Genomic DNA, 24,326 nt, shown 5'->3' with positions numbered 1-24,326 from the left:
TGGTCATGCATCATCTGAGGATACCAGGGTCTTTGTTTCTCTTGCTGACACCTGGTTTCTCAATGCCGAAGGAAGGAGGATGTATGTCCTTAATTAGCAAGTCTGTGACTCTTTAAGCATCCTTTATTGTAAGCAGAATCTTAAACTAGATAAACTTTACCTTGAGTACACATAATCTAAACAGTCCTTGAATAGCAAACATACCACACTTCTCATGATTTAGGTTTTTTTCTTTAAACTATCACTGCCTTCTTATTTGTTAATCGGTCTTTTGAAGGCTTGAGGCAACAGTATGAGCGTCAAAGAATTCAGAAGTAACCCAGCCAACTGGATCCCAAACAGACAAAACACCCTCCTAGGTCCTCTACGACAGATACTGTTCAAGCTGGTGGCTTGCTTTCAGCTGAGTCAACTATCATAAAAAGCTTTCCACCCTAGTACAGAGTGGGTGTAGTGCAATCTTGAAACTAATAAGTAGTTGTCTACCCACTCTACAGCAAGTATCTGCATTCCAGGCCAAGAGGAACTAAACATTGATCTTTCTATCTGATTAAAAAAATTAAAACCTACACAAACTGACAAAGGGAAAAGTCTAAAGTGAGAGCATACCCAATTTGTCCACAGATATAATCATAAAATGTTAAGAACCAGTTGTCTTTGAAATAACATGAACAAGAACAATCAGCACATCACAAAAAAATAAAACAAAGATGTAGAATGAATACAAGCAGCAAGATACACAAGTCTATATACGAACTGACAGGAATTAAGAAAAATACTTCTACTGGTATGTTACTCCACAAGATGTACACTTCAGGGGTTCCTTACCTTCCTTTTTGAAGCCACTTATCTCCCAATAAACAATCAAGATACTCATACTGAGCTAAATGATTTCTTAAATGATTCCTTAAGTCTTAAGCAAGAATTGCAAACTACAAAAATCACAAACATGGATTTCTTTCATTAAAAGAAAGTAATAGGGGGATAAGCTCATTTCAAGCTATTCTTCAACATTTCTAGACTGCATGGCTTTCTTGAATTCTCAACGAGGATCCTTAGTTTCTCAGGTAAAGCTCTCCAGCTCCATACAGATGTTCAATGTTTCAATACATTGAAATCACAAGATACTGCCACTGGCAAATATTCCAACTTCTAATGGTCTTTGACATCAGTCACCTTACAGAAAACAGTAAACAGTGGAAAAATCTAACCACGTGGTAGTGCATTCTTGCATATACATGTCCCCCAATATTTAGCCCTTCACTCATCAGAACACAGAAAAAATGACCCCACAGCATTTGTTGTCCCATTGAATTTTCTTGGAAGCTCCCATATAAACATAACAATTTTAGTGGTGTTTTGGTTTTGGGGGTTTTTTGGGGTTTTTTTTTTGGTTTTGGGGTGGGGTTTTTTTTGGGGGGGGGGGGGTTGGTCTTTTTATTATTATTTATTTTAGGGTTATCCCCTTTGTTAAAAGGCAAAATTTTGTTAACTAGAGCTTAAGTTTATTTTATAGTTACACAGTGTCCTGCAGGTACGTAGATTTTTTTGTTGTTGTTGTTCTTTTTAAAGCTGGTACCTCCAGAGAAGAGGTCCACTTGCTAAATAAAAATGCAGCACTAAGGAAATGGAATAAAAGCACTTTATTTTCAGATTTTTTTTTGTGTGGAAGATAACTCCTGCCAATGTTTAATTTTAATTAAAGAGGAAAGCTACACAAATATGAACTTAAAAAGGATGGTTTCAAAAAGAAAAAAAAATACTTACTCTGTAAATAGTGCAAAACCATCAACACAAGACTATAGCTGCTTAAAGTACCACAACTGGAGTCATTTATGTCATGATAACTCGCCCACTTCTTAACAACCAGTACTAACGGACGAACTCTATTCTCAACTGCAAATAAAATAAATGCTTCTCAAAAAAAAAAGAGCACATTTAAGTAGACAGCAATCAAACAATATTTGTTCCTACTTGATCAACATGATACTCTTGTATTCTAAGATTACCTTTTGTAAATATTTTATAGAATTTACTTAGTTATTCTACAACTACTATTCATCTTATAAAAATCAGAAAAAAATATTTGCATTTGAAAACAGCGTGAATAGTAAGATCCACAGATACATCACAAGAGGTATGCCACGTAACTTGCAGATAAGACAAAACTGGATGCGTCAGTCAATGAAGTGTTGTCCCACAAGTGGGGTCGTTTACCCGGTGTGCAAAATGCCAATATACACACAGAGCAGAGGTATTTTATTCCAATTCATGTTTGCGCAAAGATGGGGGCTAGGTGGTAATCCACAAAGCTAACATACCTCATGCCTAAACGGGCAAGCAATTTATGCAGTTCAGTTATACATACTCAATTTCCAAAGTTCTTCCCCAAAACTATTACTGGTAGTCGCTTATCTAGCACAGTTTCTATTGGGCTAAAGTTTCCCTGCTTCGAATTAAAGGTACAGTGTTCTTTTATTCTACAGCACATGCATGCTCAAGGAGGGTGTGGGGGGGTAAGTCTTTATGGTCTTGAATTGAGTCGGTGGTCATGATCTCCCCCTGCCACCTTTACCTTTCCTCCAGTTATCAAAGATCTTTGCTGACTTCATGCCTATTAGCAATTATTCAACTTTTCCGCTCCTCCTGGGGTAGGACGTTCCCTTCTTATCAGTCTTTTAGTTCTTCTTCAAGGGCACAGTTGTTAGCAAGGCATGCCTTGTGTATACAAAGGGTATCTTGTTTCACAAGATCTTTGTGGTCTTCTTAGGGTGGCTTAAGTACATCATTTTTTAAGTACATCAGAAGCAGTATCACATTCTACTTCTAAGTTCTCTTCAGTTCATTGCACTAATTGCCTGAATTAACTTGCTGCCAGGACAGACCAAATGTAAATTTTTCTTATTTAGGCTATATAAACTTTGAGGGCAGGGAAAAGAATCCTTCTGGTTGGAGGACACAGAGCTCATTCTTAAGTTTTCCTCAGGATCCATGAAAGCAATAATCCCTGCATCCAAACATTAATTTTAAGTTTGCCTTGTCCTCAATAGCTTTTTTTGTAGATGAGATGTTAGATACAATAACACATTAAATCAAGACGTGCTTTTCATGAGTAAAGACAGAAATACAGTCATATTCCAGCTATGATCTTCTGAATTTCTGGGGAATATAGATAGCCTTCTAATGAAGATTGTAATGTGTTATAGGGAGATGTCACTCACCACTACCTCCTAGGGACCTTACAGCATACTTAATTTATTATTTGCAGATACATGGAAACAGATCATCAACTCAGTCAGCTGACATACAATGCCTTATATGTTTTGGATTATCTTTTCTAACCTGACATCATTGTACGAAGTTTTGTATTCTGCACATCAGGACAGGAATACATCAATAGGTAATTACTTCATCCAGGACAAGAAACATCCTACAATAGCACCAGTTGCTGTGTTCTCCATTATTCTGAAAATCCTACCAAGCATGGGATTTTCTCACAACCTATTCACAGTGGCTCAGCACACATGCCCCTGAAAGTGGTACTCCTCTTCTTGGAATGAATGTCCTAGATCCAGAAGACCTCTTAGAAACAAACAAAACTCCTTACCACCAGTTACCTCATCCCCTACATAATGCACCAGTGGTTGAACTAAGAGATATGACTACTACTACACTAACTGTGAGATGCAGAAGAATTACTGTACAGACATCATATGAACATGCATTAACTGAAATAGGATTTTTCCATGAGAGAGAAATACAAATAGGCTCAAATTCCAAACTGGACTCTTTTTTTGTGGCACAATAGAAGAGATCTCTTTTTAGTTGACCTCATTCTGAGATAAGGTTTTCTGTCTGCTAGTACCCGTAATTAGTATATAACAAAGTTAGTGTGCAACACAGCCAGTAAACTTTTCCTGATGCTCATTCATCAGTCAACAAGCTACCCCCTCAAGAAAATGATCAGTAATATCATTTGCTCAAAGCTAAAAGGTCCAGCTTCCACTAATTGAAAAATCCCAACCATCAATTGCTGATTTAATTGCAGACACGCCTCCTTAGGCAACCAACTGATAACACAACAGCATCTACTTCAGTTACTAGCTCTGCTTAATCTACCTACATTTTCCCCTTCTGGGGGCATTCTGCTTCACTTGGCCATATCATCTTTGATGTTTTCTACAGTACCTATGCACCAACATAGAAGGGCTGATTTCAAAAAGACAGAAGAACATCCACAGAAATATTTATGAATATTTTTTATCATGCTCACTAAGATAACCAGTCCCTTGTTTGCCTAAGCATCTAATTTGTTCTAATGGAACAGAGATACCCATGCATCTTCCATGTGAGAGGTAATTTAATTTTTTTTCTCCCATGCAGGGTGAAGCCCTTCAGCCACACAAATTTTAAGTGAGCAGGCTAATACTTTTAATGCTATCCACCCTGGTTGATGACGACTTTTAAAATTATGTAAAGAGACTGTCTGATAAAAGTTTCCATTTACTCTTGTTTGCCTGATGTCACCTGAGAGTTTTCTTGTCCAAAGAAAAAAGACAGACTATGCTTGATATAGCTTGCCTATTTAGGAAGTTCTCGCACATTGAGGAGATAATTTTTTCAATCACAAGTCTCCCTTAGTAACTAACTCACTCCTTGACCTCAAGAAAAATAACAGTATTTATCTTTCATCAGGAGACGAAGTTAATTTTGCTGGCTTTAAAGTGGGCACCAAAGCAGAATGAAAGAAAAGGTGGGACACTAGGACCTACCCCTTCCACTGCTTTTTTCACATCTGGACTCTTATCTGCCCTACAGTTATTTGCTATGAGGAATAAGGGAAACCTGTGGCAGAAGCTAGGAACAACTATATCAGCATTGGACTTAGTGAAGTGACCCCTCACCTGTAACCATGAATGACAACAGATTTCCTTCCAAGCTTAAAAATACTCTTTCCCAAGCATACGCCTTCCTGGATGTATGAAGAAATTATAGTTAACTAACTGATCTAGGACAAGTTGTAGACCCTCCTAGTAATGTGAATATGGAACACTGAAACTACTCTGTTTGAAATAGTCAAAATTAACTAGTTAAGGTAACTTCTACTAATAGCTTCCTTCCTACCCTAAAGAGAAAGGAATTCCCGTATGCAAGAACTGAAGAAGGTGGTAAAAGCAGCACAGATGGCCTAGAAGAAGTAGCCTGAGGTCCACTCCTTATGTATTTATATGCCAAATGACATTGTGATGCTAAGTAAGAAAAGCTTAGCTTAGCACCGAGTGCTGCTCTTATTACTTCCCCTTTAGAAGTCTGCATTTCAGGAAGAGATAGTGAAATAGACTCCTGAGGAGACACAAACCAGTTTTGTTTTGGGGTTAGTATAAAAAACTGAAGCAGTATTTTGGATTTTCCAAGGAAAGACTCTATAACAGCATACAGCCACAGCTAGATATCAGCCACACATACCTATCAGTGGCAGTAAAGAAATAAAAGAAACTGGAGATTATACCAGGAGATGATCATTAGTATAATTATCTCATTATCTGCAGAAGATTGAAGCAGCCCTTGTAGTAGATATGTAGACCTTAATATGATGGATCTTTGTTATCTTCTGAATATTACAATATTCAATTAAAAACATACTTAGCAGATATATCAGTTTTCTCCATACATTTATAGTGAGTAACAAGAAGTTATCTTAAAGCTATCTAATGCAGATAACTAGGTAATTATATATAGTAACCTAATACATTCAACTTAATAGTCTATAAATACCAAAATACAAATTCAAAAAGCAAAGTTTATAGAAATAATATATGAAAAATTTACTGTATGCATAGATTCTTAGAAGGAATGTATTTCTTATTCCTACAACATTGTTTACATTCAAATCAAACTCCACACAGCTGTTGGTGAGGAGAAAAGAATCAAGCATCAGATATTCAATTTCAGAACATTTATTACCTACTTAGTGACAGAGGTGGAGAAATAACTTTAAGATAATACTCTAGAAACTTTCTTCAGAGTTTTGATGCTGTGATTTCTACTCTGATTTTGTTTATAGTACTTGAATTGTTTATAGACTTGAATTCCATTGTTATCAAAATGCAGTTCTTGTTTTACATAGAAAATACATGTAGATCCAAATTTAGACCTTAGGACAACATAATATATCAAATATCTTTTGGATTTTTAACAAATCTTTCTCCCAACTAAGACAGTACATGATTTACTATGGACAACTTTTGATGCCAGGAAGGATTCTGAGGTATTAGTTTAGCTAATCATGCCAACGAACTGAGAAGGAGAATAACTGGAAGAGGTCAAAAGTTAAGAATCTCTTTTTGTCATGTTAGTGGTACGAGTCTGATGTGTGGCTGGGGGGGGGTGGGGCTCCCGTTGAGTCACAAGGTTCAGAAAGGACCCCCTTGCTTTCTAAACTCCTTCTCAGAGAGGAGTCTAGGTGCGGCTAGGTCCAGTCTTAGTCTCAGACCTGGTCAATGGTTTATGTCTAAAGGACTGTGTGTATAGCCACTTATCAGAGTCGACGTTTGCCTGTCAGAGCCTTCTCAAAGACTTTCACTGAAACAGCTTCGCAAAGTTGAAAAGATAGATAATTTATTAAGGCGACAGATATAACAAGTTTGGAATTGCCATTGATAAATACACTTACTGCAAAAATCTAGCTCGAGTTAATAGTTCAGCGCTTTTGTTAGAGTTACTTTCCCGAGTAACATTTGACATAGTCAGAGGCACAAATCTTACCAAAGAGGTGTCCCTGCCTGGGGAGGAGAGAGGTCCAGGCCCATCGACCCATCCGGTAATTGGAGTTCTCAACCTCAAAATGGAGGATTCTAAAGGCCAAATTTATGCTCTTGCGAGGTGGGACTAAGTCAATTATACTGTGCTGATTGGCCCTTAGCAAGGCTTGCAGCTTGCAAGGTCGGTGGGGCCCAGTGAGTCAGTATGGGGGCCAGGGAATTCAGTGCAGATTTACAAGAGTCTTTCTAGCTTTACTAAGAGACCTTCCCCTCACCCCAGGCATCACTCAGCAGCTTTAGATCACACTGTCTTATCTTGTAAGATAAGCAAACACCTCTACTCCCTGCTGGCTCACAGGGATTTCTGCATTCGGCACCAACAAGCCTGGAGTCCCACACTTTTCTGCAATGATGGTCAGAGATAAATCAGCAAGCATTTTGAAATGAAAACCGTTTGTTAGTAAATGGCACATGTTGTGTGAAAAAACTTCTGAATTTCAGAGCATGCATTTTTTAATAACCGTTTCATACTGTTAACAGCAAATAAGAACAAGGCAAACAAGCACTATCTGCTTTATTTATATTCCCCCCCAATTTGAATTCCATACTGCACATAGAGCTCAACTGCTCACAGTACTCAAGAAACAATATTAAATTCATAGTCAATAAGACATAGCAACATTTTAACTCACAACAAGAAGAGCCTATTATTGGCAAAGCAGTAGCTATCTGCAATGTACAGCTATTTCCATTTTGTACATCCAAGTCTCATTCACATAGTTGTTTGCCTGAACATTCCTTTGGATTCTCTTGAACTATTATAAGGGGAACATAGACCTAGAATTTATTGAACTTGGTAAAACACATTCATTTGATGCCTACAAAAGGTTTTAGACATCATTAACTACATTAAAACATTCTTTGCATCACAAGTATTACACAGTTTTAAACTTGAATTAATATCAAGCATGACTTCTTAGGTACTACCATCTTAAAACATCTAACAGTACAGGAAATAAACAACCTTGAGCTACTGCCTGACAAATGTAAAAATAAGCATAAATACCAGTAGGAATATTAGTTGTATATGCAAATATAATAAAGAAATATGTCAGGCTGCATATGTAATTCCAATTAACCCCAATTGACAAGATTACTGTTTACCAGATACTGATTAAAGAAGTTCCATTGCTGTTGTATTGTACTTTAATACAAACATTTAATAGATGTTGCAATTATAGCAAGTGAAAAAGGTTTTGTACTCTTGGGACTCAAGTTCTAGCAAAAGTGCTAAGGGAGAGGAAAAGAGTCAACTGCACATCAAATGTAGCAGAAGAGGAAACTTTTGCATCCTCTGTAGTACAGAAATCTCGTTAATTAATCAAAGGCTTGTCTGGTAGCAGAGACAACATTGGAATCATTTCCTGGGAAAGAATACAAAAAAGATAATAAGTCTTTACATGCAATGGATCTTCCCTTACTGTTATAGCATTAAAAAACCTTTAAGATGAAAAAGGAGAACACACAAACTGAATGCTTTCTCCTTTCACCAAATCAAAATAAGTAGGAAATGGCAATTTTCAATTATATATGGACCATTGACAACACATTAGAATCCAGATGCAGAGATAGCACCCATTGAATTCTACCACCTTCTCCCAGCAGCTGGGCATCAAGAAAATTGGCTTTCACAGGAAACTTGTCATGCTTAGTTTCTAGTTTTGGCCAAAACAAGCTTAGTCCCCTGGGTACAGAATATCCAAACCATTTTTCAAGACCTCTGAAAAAATGAATGAGTGTGCATGTATGTATATGTATGAGCCAATAAGGATTAGAAAGAGACAGACGCCTTAAATAAAAAGACAAAACATGGATAGAGGTGACAGGGTACATAAGAGAAAGATAACTGGAAAGAGAAAAAAACAAACAAACAAACAAAAAGCCCCCAACCCAAAGTCGTCATCCCCCCTCCCCTTCCAAAAAAACATAGAAAATCAGATGGTGAACAGCACTGTTTTTTCTCAAAAAAATGTAATAGGCAGCTTCTAGTCCAAAATTATACTTTGATTTAGCAGGAAATAAAGAATTCTTTAAATCCTGTCTATAAGGCATACAAATATCATGGCTGTTACTTTTTTTTTTTCTTTTTTTTGCAAGTGACCATAGTATGGACTATAAATGCCTACAAAAGACTTCCATCTTCTGACATAATCACTTCCATACTTAAGGTTTCTTTTTAAAGTTTATTTTCTGATGTTAAATTGGAAAAAAAATATTCTTGCTATAGCTCCATGATTTATTGAAGATTTTTACCAGGAATTACCATTTAACTTATCTATGAAGACTAGCATTGTTATATGTAGCTAAGCCATATAACCCAAATTTTAGCTTGACAAGTTTAATATTTTCAGAAAGCATGGGAAAAACAACCTTCTGTACTGTTAGAGGAGAAAATTATTAAATAAAAGTTATTCAAATTTTTAAAAGATAGACAAGTATACAGAAGTAAACATGGGATTAGGTGTAAATGATAAAAGTATATAGCAAAACCCTAACAAGCATTATATAAATCTCAGATGCAAGAAAAGCTTAAATGGATAATACTTATTAGTTCGAATTGTAAACATGACAGATTCAGTTTTATCACAGCAGGGTTTCTGCCATGATAAAAGCATATCATTAATTTTAGAAGCATGTGGGCAGGATAAGATAGTTAGATACAAGAAAGTTGTTCAAAGTCCTATTTACAAAGAATAGTCAAACCACATTATTACATGAAGGTGATACACATAATTCTTACAAAATGTAAGCCCATAAATATAGGAAGATTTGAACATTACTCAGAGTCCCAACCAATTTGAGTGCTTTGCACAATTTTTTCCTCTATGGCAGATACTTTTATCACACAATAAGAAATACATTGTTCTGTCCTAGTACATCCCTCTTGATTATTTATTTTCACATCTTCATAATGAAGATACAATGAATACAATAACATACAACACATCCACTTCTCTCCAATTACTTTCCCCTTAAAAAAAAAAAGCCATAGAATTAGTACCTAACACTATGAATAGAACATGTAATACTACACTTTGTTAAACACAGAATACCTCTCTAAAAGGCCGCAGAATATACTCTGCTAAAATGAACAAAAAAATTTAATCAAGAAAACAAATGTCATCACAAGAAACTAAAGTTTGTTTCAGTGTTATCTGTATAGTGTAAAAGCTGTGAATTAGTAGCTTAAGTATCTCAACAGTTAAGATGTTCGCACAGAAAGCAAAATTATCTTTCACGACAATTTTCTTCCCACCATTGTTTTCCTGTCACGAACCATCTGTCAACTAGAATCCACTATGCACAAATCACCCATAGAAATACATGATGTACCGCTACTAATTCACATCACGGAAACTAAACAACATCTCAACCACAAGAGGTGTTTCAAGCCATCGAGGAAGCAAGCTGACTGCCACTGCACACTAGCTGTACAACACAAATAAAGCATAACTTCAGGGGGACTACTCATATGGACAGGACATACATAGATACTTTCCTGTGTCAGAGTCTAAGAAATGATGTTGAACAGAATACTTGCCTGATTTTATCCCTGAACTTCACTATTGGCACTTTTGCTCGAATCAGCTGAAATTGTTCAATGTAGTTTGCTGAAAGGGAGAAAAATATGCAATTAAGTTTCATGTAAGATGCTGATCTTAAAAAAAGATCCTAAAGTAGTCAAACTAACTGATCTATAGCAAATAGCAGCTTATTAAGTTTAGCAAAAAATGTTCTCAGAAGGGTTGTGCTAAACTAAGTAACCTTTAGCAACTGCAACAAAAATACAATCTAGGAAAGCATGTGGAAAAAAACGCACTAAATATTAGAGAAAAACATTAGTGGAAGATTTTTCTGTGGGAAGTATATTCAAGAAATTTGAACATAAGGAATGCAGTTCTACAGTGCTTTCACTGAGCAGTACTTGTAATAGAAATCCTGAATAATTAAGGTTCAAAAAGAAGGGAGCAAGAACAGACCCATCCAGGATGGCCAGAACTTAAGCCCAGCACTATGTTGTAGCGAGGGGCACATGATCAGCTACGTACTTGTTAATCATGTCTAGACTGCTTACAGTTGAAGTTATGTGTTTTACTGATCAAAAAATATTAACATAACTGTATCATCACTACACACTGATTATGCTTAAAACTTCAAGAACTGTTTCTTTGACTAAAGTACATACCAAAAAAGACATTTCCTATCAAATTACTACTGAAAACAGGACACCACTTTCCATCAAAGATGAGATAAGCTTTATTTGCTTTTTGCTTTAACGATAACTGGACATGCAATAAATACACAATCACAGGACTGCACCTCAGATTATTATCCACACAGTATAGACACACAGGCTCAATGCCAGACCATCCAAACCCAAACATACTAAGCTCTGCCAGACTCATACAATGCCACCAAATGCATCTTTGCACTTAGCTCCCCAAAACTGCTGCATCAGTCGTATTATCTGCAATTTCCCCATTCTTCACAACATCTCAGGCTATATTTAGTAGTTGCCCATAATCCTGAATGAGAAATGCACCCAAGAAAGTAATGGAAGAGACAAAGAAAAGGAGAGTCCATAGGTTACACGATATGAATATGGGCAAAAAGCACAGCTTTAGTAATCTCTTATGTTGCAAAATATAGGACCACTTGAATTTGACCATATCTAACACTATACATTTTTCCCTTGTTTCCATAAATTAACCTCAGATTAGCATAAATAAGCATGACAAAGCTAGGATTAGTGCAGATTAAAAATAACCTTAAATAAAAGCTGATCTTCACTTGGGGGGGGGGAGATCTTTCTATCAGTTTGGATAGCAACCTTGATTAAACAGTGTCAGCTCTATTGCATTTGGATGACAACTTCAGGTTTGTTAAAACCCTACTGTGCAATATTCAATTAAAACAAATTTTAAATTTTTTTTGAGACTTTTTGAAAGTGTTTTATGGATATGCACATTTGGACAGATTTGACCTGAGGTAATCCTTTATCTGGATTTGAATGCATTGTATTATCCTAAGCAACACAGACTGGCATAAAAAAAAAAAAAAAAATCTTATTAACTTACTAATTTCAAAGGAAGAGTCTTACAAAACTCCAATCCATGTTCACTGAACATACAATCTAGTGCAACTTACACAAGCATCCCCTCTTTCTAGCTGCACCTGCAGACACATCCAAGCATCCCTCTTCCAACATCCTAGAACATTCTGAATGTGAAGCTATAAAGCATGTAGAGCTCTACTTTCTTTCCTTTCACTACCAAATTTAAGACAAAAATGCCCAACACATAGCCTATGGGAGACAACTGTGGGTATCTATCTGCATGCCATAGCAATTCAACTTTCCTCACTATGTCAGTTTCTGAAGGGCTCTTGAGACATTAACTGGATTTGTTCTAGTGACAATCCACTTCCAAATACATCCTTGTCTGCAAGTGCATCCCAACACTTGATGGGTACTTGTGCCAAATTAGTTGGCTAAGAAAAACAAAAAAACCCCAGTCCAACATAGTCCCAATCTCTTTCCCAAGGGTGAAACAAAGAGGATGTTATAAGGCAGTGACTTGCTGCTGGTACCCTCTTTCTCGGCTCACACCAATTACGCTGTTGGCAGAATCTCTATTGTATGTAAGCATTAGGTTGTCATATATGCCAGGGAAGAAACAGTCACAAATACAGGATGTGGAATTCTGAAATACATACAGATTGAATAAATGCCTTCATAAACTGACTCTCTGACCCTGATGCTATGACCAGAGGGGCTACACCAAAAAACACGCAAAGAATCCCACATAGCTGCTCCACAATTTTAGGCATGTCTATGATAGTCACAGATACCACTTCAGCTGTAATGAAAAAGAATATAATCGCTTTGAAGAAAAATAAACACTCTTTAATAAATAATAACACATTCATGCAGAACTTCAGATTAAACAGCTTAAATCTCTCTTTTCTTTTGCAGAAAAAAAGATTAAGCAATTGTACAAAATATTAATCCCAAACATGGTATATGACAAAAAGATCTTTGGCATCCTGCACATGTAGCCTGGTCTCATCGATAGGGTTATACTATAGAAAGAGAAATTAGGTGACACAGAACTTTGAATCCAGAGTCATGAAGAATCTAGGGGGGTACAACCCAGCACAGGATGAATTAATTGTCGATGTTTGGAATTCACTCACTTTTCTTGCAAAGCAACATCTTTTTGCAAAACCATGTCTGTAACTAAACAGAAATATTTTCTTCCACCCATGTTAAAGAATATTTTATAAATTGAATGAGGACTATATACAAGCCTTAGAGAACTATGTACCTTTAACAGAACACAGAATAAAACATAAATAGCATATAATTGTATTGTTTTTTTGTGGTGGGATTTTGGTAGCGGGGGAGGGGCTACAGGTGTGGCTCCTGTGAGAAGCTGCTAGAAGCTTCCCTGGCTCCAAGTCGGACCCGCCTCTGGCCAAGGCCAAGCCAATCAGCAATGGTGGTAGCACCTCTGGGATAACATATTTAAGGGAAAACCTGCAGCAGAGAGGGGAGTGGGATGTGAGAGAAACACTTATGCAGATACTGAGGTCAGTGAAGAAGGAGGGGGAGGAGGTGCGTCAGAGGAGGTGATGCCCCTGCAGCCCGTGGTGAGACAGCAGGCTGTCCCCCTGCAGCTCATGGAGGTGAACGGTGGAGTAGATGCCCACCTGCAGCCCATGGAGGACCCCATGCTGGAGCAGTTGGATGGCTCCAAAGAAGGCCATGACTCCATGGGAAAGCCCACACTGGAGCAGTCAGTGCCTGAAGGACTGCAGCCTGCAGAAAGGACCCACACTGGAGCAGTTCATGAAGAACTGCAGCCTGTAGGAAGGGCCCATATTGCAGAAGTTTGTAGAGAATTGTCCCCTGTGGGAGGGACCCCACACTGGAGCAGGGGACAAGTGAGGAGTCCTCCCCCTGAGGAAGAAGGAGCAGCAGAGACAATGTGTGGCAAGCTGACCCCAACCCCCATCCCCTGTCCCCCTGGGGTGAGGAAGAAAAGAAAATTGGGAGTGGAGTTGAACCCAGGAAGAAGGGAAGGGTGGGGGGGGGAAGGTGTTTTAAGATTTTTGTTTTACTTCTCATTATCCTGTTTTGGTTTGATTGGTAACAAATACAATTGATTTTGTTTTTTCCCCAAGTTGAGTCTGGTTTTTGCCCATGACCATAAGTGGTGAGTGATCCCTCCCAGTCCTTGTGTTGACCCACGAGCCTTTTGTTATATTTTCTCCTCCCCATCCCACTGGGGGGGGGGGGGGGGGGGGGGAGGGAGGAGTGAGTGAGCAGCCTCATGGTGCTCTGTTGCCAGCTGGAATTAAACCACAACAATAATAAATTGGCAGTAGGCCATGAATAACTAATGTGTATTGCTTACATCACATGATAAACTTAATCATATGATACCAGGAGTATCTACTCTAAACCAGTCTGAATGGGAGCAATATGAATTAGGTTGTTGGGGTTTGGTTTTTTTTAAATTTTATCTGACTACATTTTCAGCTGAGAGGAATATTTGCATGTGAATATCCTTTTAGGTAAATAAGACATTCTGAACACTTATGTGATGCCATTCTAAACTCATTAAGTTTTATCATCAGTGTGAAGTAAAGCAAACAGGAGTATAGTTAATAAGTTAACTTTTGCATCTATGGCAGGAAGTTGAGATAACTGTAGTTGTAAAGAATTCCCCAGGGAGGCATGTCAAGCTTGAGAAACAGTGTCACTTTTATTACAGCCCTCTGACTGTTTTACCTCATTTACAATGCTACCATGAATGAGACAGAGGGAAGAAAAAAGTTGAAAAGGATCTTAACCCTAGCCACATAGGAATACACAGAGAACAAAGGGCCCTTTTTTAAACACAATGTTTTTCTTTCCATGCAATGTTTGGAAAAGAAAGTTTTATGTCTATACCACCATGCAGTACTTTATGTTCTCACCTACCTGCGAAGTCCTCCTTCAAGGTCGTTCGAGTTTAAGTTCCCTTGCTTGTCCTAGCTGTTGCATGTTCCCCACTAAGCAACTGTTATGCAGATTCCATTCTGATATCCTAGTCTCAACACTACAGCACCTCATTGTATAACTAAGAGAAAATGAGCTCTCTGTTATTTATTCAAATAGCAAATACTGGTCAACCCAGTACTGCCAAATTGTTGTTCAAATGAATCCTGCCTAGACTGGATGAATCTAAAGAGAGTAATCAGTTTGAGGTTTACTCTCAGTGGTTTGGACAACACCCTCTTCAATATGTTATTAAGAGTTATCACCCCAAATTCACATTTCTAAAAGATGTTGCTTTGAGCATACAGTTCTGGGGGGCGTTAGCTGGTATTGTAAAAAAAAAAAAAAATGTGCAGGTATCTGAACAAATACGTGGAAGTTACATGTACTCTGCTAGTCTTTGAAACAGAAGATGTATTACTGCTATCCTTACATCTCTCTACTCTAGGAGAAACACAATACCTTTAAGACTATCACATCCCATAAAGACAGTAAATAAATATCAAAAGTTTTTTCCTACTTTACTCTGCAACTAGACTATGAAAAAAAAGAACGTATCTTAATTTCAGTCAGTATTCTACATGCAGATGGCAACACAGAAAAGCCTCTGCTATAAGACTTTAAATCTGATGGACTCAAATTCCTTACTCACACTTGTTACCTTTTGCAAGCCTGAAACTGAAATAAGTTGGAGTTTAGATAAGTTTTGAATCCACTTCCCAAACCTCCCAGAATGAAACACTAAGCTAACAATCACAGTTAACTGTATATAAGGGATAAGAGAGATGGCACTTAAAGTTCTGAAGATTATTTACCTATAAGAAAGACTTTTCTTCAGAATGCTTTCCAATTTATCAATCAATCATGGAATTAAGGTGAAATAATCAGAGAATCACACTCTTCTTATAGCCCTTATTTTGGAATGTACAGGAACAGCACAGAGTGCAGGAACAAAGAGGAAGATGTTAGGAAAGACACAGCTAGAAAAAAAACTTCTCCCAAGTTCCTAAACTGCAGTGGTCTGTGAAAAGGCTGGAAAAGCTCTAGAACATTACCCATGCCACAAGTCTCCTCCTTATGAAAAATTATTTAGCCCTTTAACTCTTTCACAAAATCAGCCCAAGAACTTAGTTTTAAACAACATCTTATCTTTCTTCCCTCTTCTTGTTTCTCTTGCATCTTGGCACATATATTTAGTTAGCTTTCATGTCCGGCCCAAATTATGTTTATTTCTGTTCTCTTGTGTGAAGCAAGGAATATGTTTAATGACAGCTCACACGCTTGTTGAGAACATGCTGCAGTCTGTCTTCCACAGCAGAAAGAAAGAAGGAACTACATAACTAGTAAGATTACAGGATAGCATATGTATTAACTGGATAGCACAAAACCTAAAAATAATGATCAGAAGCAGCTTCATACCTTTTAGGTTGTTAAAAAGCACATGCAATAAAGTACAGAATACTGTTTGAATGAAATTGCAATTTTTAAAGAAGCTTGGTACAGACAAATCTTACACTTGCTTGTACACAGCAGCATCATACATGCACTCATGCTAACCCTTTTAAGGCTGCAAATATAGAATTCTGGTTCAACTTGAAGTAATGTCTCAAAAGGATTACAATTTCTGTATGCTTTTTCTTTAAAGATATGTACTTGTAGATCCCACATTTGCTGATTAAGTGGCAGCTGACTTCTGAAGACAGTAGAAGGTAGGAAGTCTCTTAAACAAGAAATTGCAGTTCTATTAAAAAAAAACAAAACAAAACAAAAAAACCCCCAAAAACTTAGCAGCCAATTTGGAGCTGACCATGAACAGACATTTCTGAGCATGTAAGCCTGACTCCACAAACCCACAGGAGTGCCAACAGGACACCACTGAAGCATACTGCTAAAATCATCTCCCCAGAGGCAGAGAAAAAGCATATGAATCTATCAGCTTCTGAAATCTAGCTTGGGGGACACCCCCACTCCTCCCCAAAAAAAACCCCAACAACCCACAAGCTATTTTGAAATTTTGGATGAGAGCAATTATATTTGCCTAAATAAGCTTTAATAAAAATAACTGGGCAACTCCCTTGTTTCAGAAGTATTGAACCTTAGCATAGTTGAGATAAAAATAGTAAGTGAACTAAATCCAAATGGAAAGACCCACATGGAAAAGCCTTTTCATTTTGAATCAGGGGAATGTTTTCAAACAACTTTTGTCTATCAGTTCTATCCACAGAACACCCATACACAGACACAAGGATAGATGGCTAGGTATAGGAATACATGCCCATAGTGATGTTAAAATTATGAGGAGATGATCTAAGAGGTCTACATACCACAACTAAAACAGTCTGACAGGAACAGTAATATTGTTGTCCCTCAAATAGGGTTCATTCACCCTGTGTGCAAGCCAATAACACAGAGTCGAGGTATTTTCAAATTGATTTCATTGATGCACATGAATGGGTGCCTGTCTCAAGACAGCACACCCTTGTCTCAAATTCCCATGTTTATATACTTAAGTAATACATATTCATTATTTCCCTTAATGATTGGTTCTTTCTTCTTCACCTCTCATGTAAATTAGTGCACAGACTGTCTTCTTCCTTCATTGTCTTCTTTTGAGCAGGTGGTATCATTTGAGTAGGTGGTCAATGAATCGGTAGTCGCGATCTCCCCCTGTAGGAATTACCTTTTACCTACTTCTTACTCTGCCTTGGCAGTTCCAAGCAGTTCTTCAAGGTTTGTTGATCAGATCACAATCCATTATCTTTTCTGACATAAGCATTCTACTTATCTACAAAGCCCCATTGTCTAATAGTTTATTCCTAAACCCTAAATCATGTCTAGTTATTGTTTCCCTATTTTAAATATTAACTGATGGGGACTGCACACAGGACTTGAGCAGCTCCCTAGTTATTTCAATCATATTACACATATTAATTGATAACAATATCAGCAGTGTTTTGTCCTGCCTCACCTTCCACAGAACATTTTGATTAAATGAAGCTGACCAAAGGCACTTGCAAGATAACAGAGAATTTGGAAAGCATCAGAAATGAGCAATGGCACAGACAAAAACCTTCAGGGATCACTCCCACATGACCGTCATGTCTTTCTGTTACTGGCAAACAAACTTGATTTTGTCTAAAACTCTGTCACAGAACACAACCTCTTGAAAAAAAAGAAGAGAGTGCATAATTTATTTAGATGCTCCCTTTCTAGTCCCTGAAAATACAATTATTTTATCACTATGCTTCTCAGCACTGGAACGACTTGCATCCTAGGCATATTCAGACTAAGTTCTGGACCACTTATGCAAACATCAATATTTAATGACTTATTGCTGTTGTATCAGATGCCTATTCTGAAATGGATATATCAAGTCTCTCCTCAAGTGAGCTGTTGAAATCTGGGTATGCACACCTGCCAGTGAAGACATTTTGAAGTCTGCATTAAAATTTATGGTTTGTTCCTTTTACCACTGCAGGATTGTTCAGAACAGCAATATAAGGAGTAATATCAAAGAATATATCACAAGTCTGAGAACTAAGGGGACACAGTCACTGATATAAATAAGCGACAGGATCTTTTATGATTCAAAGGATGGTGCAAAAACCTCTCTGAAGTAGGAGGCTTTCACTTTTAAGTCAAGAACTGCCCCAGTGGATTCTTCATCTGAAGGGAGTCTAAACAACCTAAACAACAACTTATACAAACTATGAATTGACCTATGCGTGCTGGTACCGTCAACATTTAATATTTTCTTCACCAGGCACCTAAGTTAACTATTTCACCGGTATCAAGTTGTCGTCCTGCCCCCCCCCCAAAAAAAAAAAGTTCTAGTTCTACAGTCTATTGTGAGCCACATCTTATTTTACAAATCCTTAGAGTATTGTCCCCAGGAAGGCACTGCAATGTAAAAGAGTAGTAAGATTTCACTAACAAGTTTCCCAAACAGAAACCCACTTCCCTTCCCTTCCCCCCCCCCCAAATTGTGGTCCACTATTCAAGTCATTTTAGATGCTACCTGTTCTTCAAGTCCACTTGAAGGCAACCTGTGAGAGACTGAAAGAGTTAATGTCTCAAACATTGTGGGGGGGCAAGTTCTGCTTAACTACGAACTCTGCATAACAATGAACCCTGCATAGCAACAAACCACAGGTGAAAAGAAGCCCATCAGCACAGGACATCAGCAACAGGACAGGCAGGGCCTGCTGGAGGATGTGCAGCAGCCCCCTGTTCCGATATGCTGAGCAGGGCAGCTCCAAAGATCAAACAGTGGTCATGTCTGCAGGGAAGGGGAAGTTACTCCCCAAACAACCCCCAAGCCCACCGACCCATTTCCCAAAGGTTCTGAAAGCACAAACCACGCATGACACCTAATTAGCCTAATGAGTGCGAGTGCCCACCTGAAGGAGGGGCAAGGACATGATAAAAGGACACAAACTGATGCCCCACGGGCATGAGCACCCACCAGAACTGGACCCCTAGGCTGACTGGACCAACGCTAGACCCAGGACCAGTGAAATATTTCTCTTTTCTCTCTCTCTCGCTCTCTCTCTTTCCTTTTTCATAACCCCTACACCTCATCCCTTTAGATATTAAAAATTGTTCCTGCATCTAAAATGAGTTAGAGTTCTTTAAACAATTTTCTTCATGACCTTAGGCAACTTACTTCTCTATTTTGCTGTTCTTTGTTCACCTGTTAAATTCATATTTCAACATTAATGGACCCACTTATTGGTTCATAAGTATTAAGTGCAAAAATATATTATTAAATCAAAAGGATTTGAACATTTGTTTCTCATTTTAGAATCCAGCCTTATAAAAGCACATACATTTTAAAAATAGACTTTGTTTTAACTATATATTTTTTAAAATTACTTACTGGTTCTTCTTTAATCACCAAGCACAAGTCACATCAAGTCATCACTGCTACAAGTGCCAAACCCATTCAGTGAGGACCCAACCAAAAAGAGCCTGCTCTCTGTAACGGAAGAATCACAGAATAAAAACTGATGTGACATATCATAGTTTAAGAGGAAGGAAGAACTGTGATCTTGAACATTCAAACTGATATTAAGTAATCAAATTCAAAACATACATGGAAAAATATGCTGAATTTCTCTCTGGAGTTCTGTTCTGCAAAGCTCTTTTCTGTTCAAATCACAGGTATGCTGCTGACATGCTTGAAACAACTCCAAAACCTGCTGACTTAACTTGACACACATATTCAAAAAGATAAAGAGAACTGAACATTCTTTCCTGCCAGAGATGCAATTACATCAAACATAGAAGACTGCATTAAAAAAAATAGTTTCATGTGATCTATTCAATTGTCTAGAGTTTTACCACACTTGAATTCATATTGAACGCCTCCCCAGAAGAAATTTCTGCAAAGTTTTTAAATTTAAGTTTGTTCAATCTGTTATAAAATGTCTATCCACAGAAAATGTTGCCCCATCAGTATCTGCAGCTGTTTGCGGAATAAGCAGTGAAAGACCAGAGATATCTTCTGCTGACACACATGTAGATTTCCTGACGTTAGTATGAAAAACAAACACCCCCTCTATTCTCCACCAAAATGCTCCAAAACCAAACACACAAGGAGGCTATATAGGACCACAGCAGTTGCTACATTTATTGATATTCCTAATGACAGCTCAGCAATAGAGACCCCATGACACTATCAAAGAACCCTGCAGAAATTTTTGTGGTCTCCCACAGCACCATTGGACCTTGCCTACTCAGAAGGCAGATGTAAAGCACAGGCATAGAAAGATATTAACTTATCTTTTGCCACAGGGAGCGTGGTTTCTATAGGGTCTGGAAATTAAGTATCTCACAACAGAGGGACGCGTGCAGTTAAATCTGGTATGTAATGCACATGGAACAGTGGAGATGAAATTGATCCTGGGAAGGAATACCTACGTTCTTCTGGTAAAGGCACTGCTTGGTTAATTACAGTTGTTTCACGATGAGGTGATTGAAACCGCTGCCATCTGACATCATATGGAACACTTTGTTCACTTAATGTCCTAAGGAAAAAAAAATTATGTGACTACTTCACTAAAAGCAAGTATTCTACAGAACAAGAGGCATGCCCATCCTATATATTAGGTGAAATAAACCTGGAATGAGAAAGAGAACAAACGACTACAAAAGTACAGATACCCTTGAAGTGAATTGATACAACTGCTTTACAAGAGCATCTATATTAACCAATTGAAATCTAAATGGCAAGTCCAGTTAAACAGGACAGCTAAGAAAGATGAATGCTGATATTACTATTTTTGTGACCATATACTGTTTTTGTTTTGTTTTTTTTTAAAGATACATACAGATGATGTAAGCGTACTTTTCTTTAAAATCAACAGAAGTACAGCGAGAAAATTTTGTGAGTTCTAAACACCCAGCGATGAATAAGTTCAGTAGTGGGGAGGGGAGAAAAAGAAACTTACCACAATAACCAAAGTGTAGCATTTGTCTGTGTAGGCTTAGATTGTACAGACAGCGAAATGTGTGATCTGGGCAAAAAACCCCCCACTATTCATCTGACAAATCAAACTAATGATTGTATTAAGCTACACAGGTCATAAAACTAACGTCTCATTTTCAAGCACAAGCTTGTATCTCCTCATTAAATCATTTATCACAGGAATTCAAATATATTTTAAGAGATATAGTGATCTTACAGACAGCCCCTTGACATCTGAACTCTTAATTAAGAAAAAGTTGTACTGAAAGCTGATCAGTGATTGAATACTGTGGTCTATCCACAGTAAAAAATAAAAGAGGACATTCATGTTTTGTTTATACATCAAATATTGCATATAAGCTAACCAGTATGGGGGTATTCACACATTTTTTAATTAAAAAAACCAATATTAAATCAAATGTTCATATGTATCAATGAATTAACTATTAATAAAACTACAGTTATTTCTTGTAGCTAGAAAAGCTGGCACAGCTTTTGGGGACCTGGACAGATAGTATTATTAATTAAACACAAGTTTAACTGAAGAGACCTCAGTCTTGAAAACTGAAATGGTGACTTGAGAAAAGTTCTGATAACATTACCCACCCACAGCCTTAACGGAACTCAGAATTTAACGTTAAATCAAAACATGATACTGTTTCAGCTTATTTTAACTGAAAAGAACTTACATGAACTCATCTTCAGCAAAAATACCTTAAGAAGAGTTGACTCAAGATCTAAGGATTAACTAGTTGATTGCAAATCTCTTAACACAACATAGCTTTCCATAAACCAGACTGGTCAATAGGAAAACGTGCATACAGCATGAAACCTGGAACTACTTTAGTTCATGTGACAGTTATATACTCAACTATAGCTTAATACAATATATTTAATTGTACTTATTTTCTCATCTGTTAAATCTGGAAGAGAAATAGCATACAGGAAAGCTTTGAAGACAGATTACATAAGGCTTCCTCCCTATCAGCTAATTCACAGAACTATTAAAAACTGTGCAAACACATATCAACTACTATTTCTGAACTGATAAGAAGTAATTTTTTTCCTAGATTGTTAAGAGAAACTAAAACCACACATTCATCTGAAATTCCTCTTTCTGTTGCAACTAAGGTAACAAAGGAAGCTATGTAAATTCAAGTAAGTTTAGTTTTTTGAAAAAGTAGAAGAATTGTTTCCATAAAATTCCTCTTAAAAAAAGAACTCGTGTATGCTTGAATTTAGCACTTTGTATTTGAAAAATAAAGCATCACATGACTAAGAAAAATCAGGAGAAACATCTAGCATGTCATCAGAAAAACCTCACAATTCCCATAAAACATTGAAGGAGCAGTCTTAGCTTGACAAATTAACAGGAAGAGAACTCACTTTATTGACACAAACCCTCTTATAGTCAAGCACACAGACTATGATCTATTATAGTATTAAAATAAAATATGCAAGTCAGTTCTGTAAGGCCACAGCTGTTGGAAGAGAAAAACTAAACATACTAAGTCACTTCTAAGTACTAAAATTCTCAAAAGCAGATACATGAATGCTTTAAAGATCCATAACATGGCCTGTTTCATCAAAAAAGTTTTATTCAGTATTCTTGCAATTCCTAACAAAATTCAAGCTGCACAAGAAATTTATATTAGACAAACTTCATCATGGGTACATTACAACCAGAATTAATCACACACAAAGAACTTACTTTCTTCCTCAGAATGACATGGGGGCTGCAGACATACATACTGGACTGCCATTTCCATAAGTCAATGGCTGCAGTGTAACAGCTGGAATATTTGCAAGGTTCCCACTCAGAGCCCTGGAAAGACTACAGTCCATAATTGTTATTCATATAACTAAGATTTTTTTTGGAGTTGGCGTTTTTTCTTAAGTAAATACTAAACTCAGCAAGACCTGCTATTTTTTTTTTTCTTAGAAGCAATACATCTGTCCTTTCTATTCAAAATGAAGAGATGTTTGATTATATATTGTATTTTTCATTTAAAAAATAAAAAATAGAAGATGGCCATTCTTCAGAGCACACATGTAAGAAGTTAGCAAAATAAAAATTAACTTTAGGCCCTTAACTTTAATGCTGCCTTAAGAACACCATCATGTCTTCAGACCTAACCCCAAGAATAAATGTTTCTTCCCCTTCTCATCTCCTCCCTGGTTTCCCCAGTAAACAAATACAATTGAAGATGCTTAAAATTGAACTGTGGATTATTAACTCTAACCAGTGCAATGGCATCTCATGCATTATGCACAACACAAGAGAGCATTAAAACTTGCAGGTCACCAACAGAAGTGATACAGCCGTTTCACACACCTTCCTATTTTTTAAAGTTTACTGCAGTCTAATGTTAAAAACAGTGAAAAACATCCTCTGTAAACAGAAATACTTTTTTTCCAAGAGATAATTAACTGTCTTTTTTAACCCAATCCCCACTATTGAATCTTACTGTACTTACACTGCATTCTTAAAGTTAAACCGAGCATCAATAATTTGCTGGTGAGAGAGAAGAGTAGGTGGTATATTTAGAGGAAGCTTATTGAAGAAATTACTTTGTTGATGATGTTTTGGAGGGAAGGGTGGACAACCCATGTTGGAGGAATTTGGGAACATGCTCCTTTCTACTTGAAGTGAACATGCAGCCCTTTACCTACATTTAAAAAACAAAAAAAAAATCAAAATTAGGCAACAAGAAATACTAGTAACCTTTTAAACTTCTTGTTTAAAAATTGAAATAATCTAGAATATATTTCCACAGATTGCTTAAAAGAATTGTGATTGTGGGCTAGTTTTATCTGCTTTCAGGACACAACAATAAATAAAAGTACTATATTTTCAAAGTTTCACAATTACTACTTAATTTACTTATTTTTAAAAGTGAATTTTGATTTGTTCCCCTCCATTTTAAGTTTAATTTTATGAAAGTTACATGAAACAAAACATAAGATTTTTCATCTCAAGGAAAACTAACAT

At 37.1% G+C, this 24,326-nt stretch overlaps 1 pseudogene; it reads right to left on the bottom strand.

The window, feature by feature from the left end:
- Nucleotides 1-23,966, bottom strand: part of LOC121233037 — a 43,927-nt pseudogene extending 19,961 nt beyond the window's left edge.
- Between the last annotated feature and the right edge of the window lie 360 nt (nucleotides 23,967-24,326).

The sequence above is a fragment of the Aquila chrysaetos genome, assembly GCF_900496995.4.
Source record: "Aquila chrysaetos chrysaetos chromosome W unlocalized genomic scaffold, bAquChr1.4 W_unloc_4, whole genome shotgun sequence".
In the NCBI taxonomy this organism is placed as follows: domain Eukaryota; kingdom Metazoa; phylum Chordata; class Aves; order Accipitriformes; family Accipitridae; genus Aquila; species Aquila chrysaetos.
The sequence above is the reverse complement of the archived record's forward strand: the minus strand, read 5'-3'. Positions and strand labels throughout refer to the sequence as shown.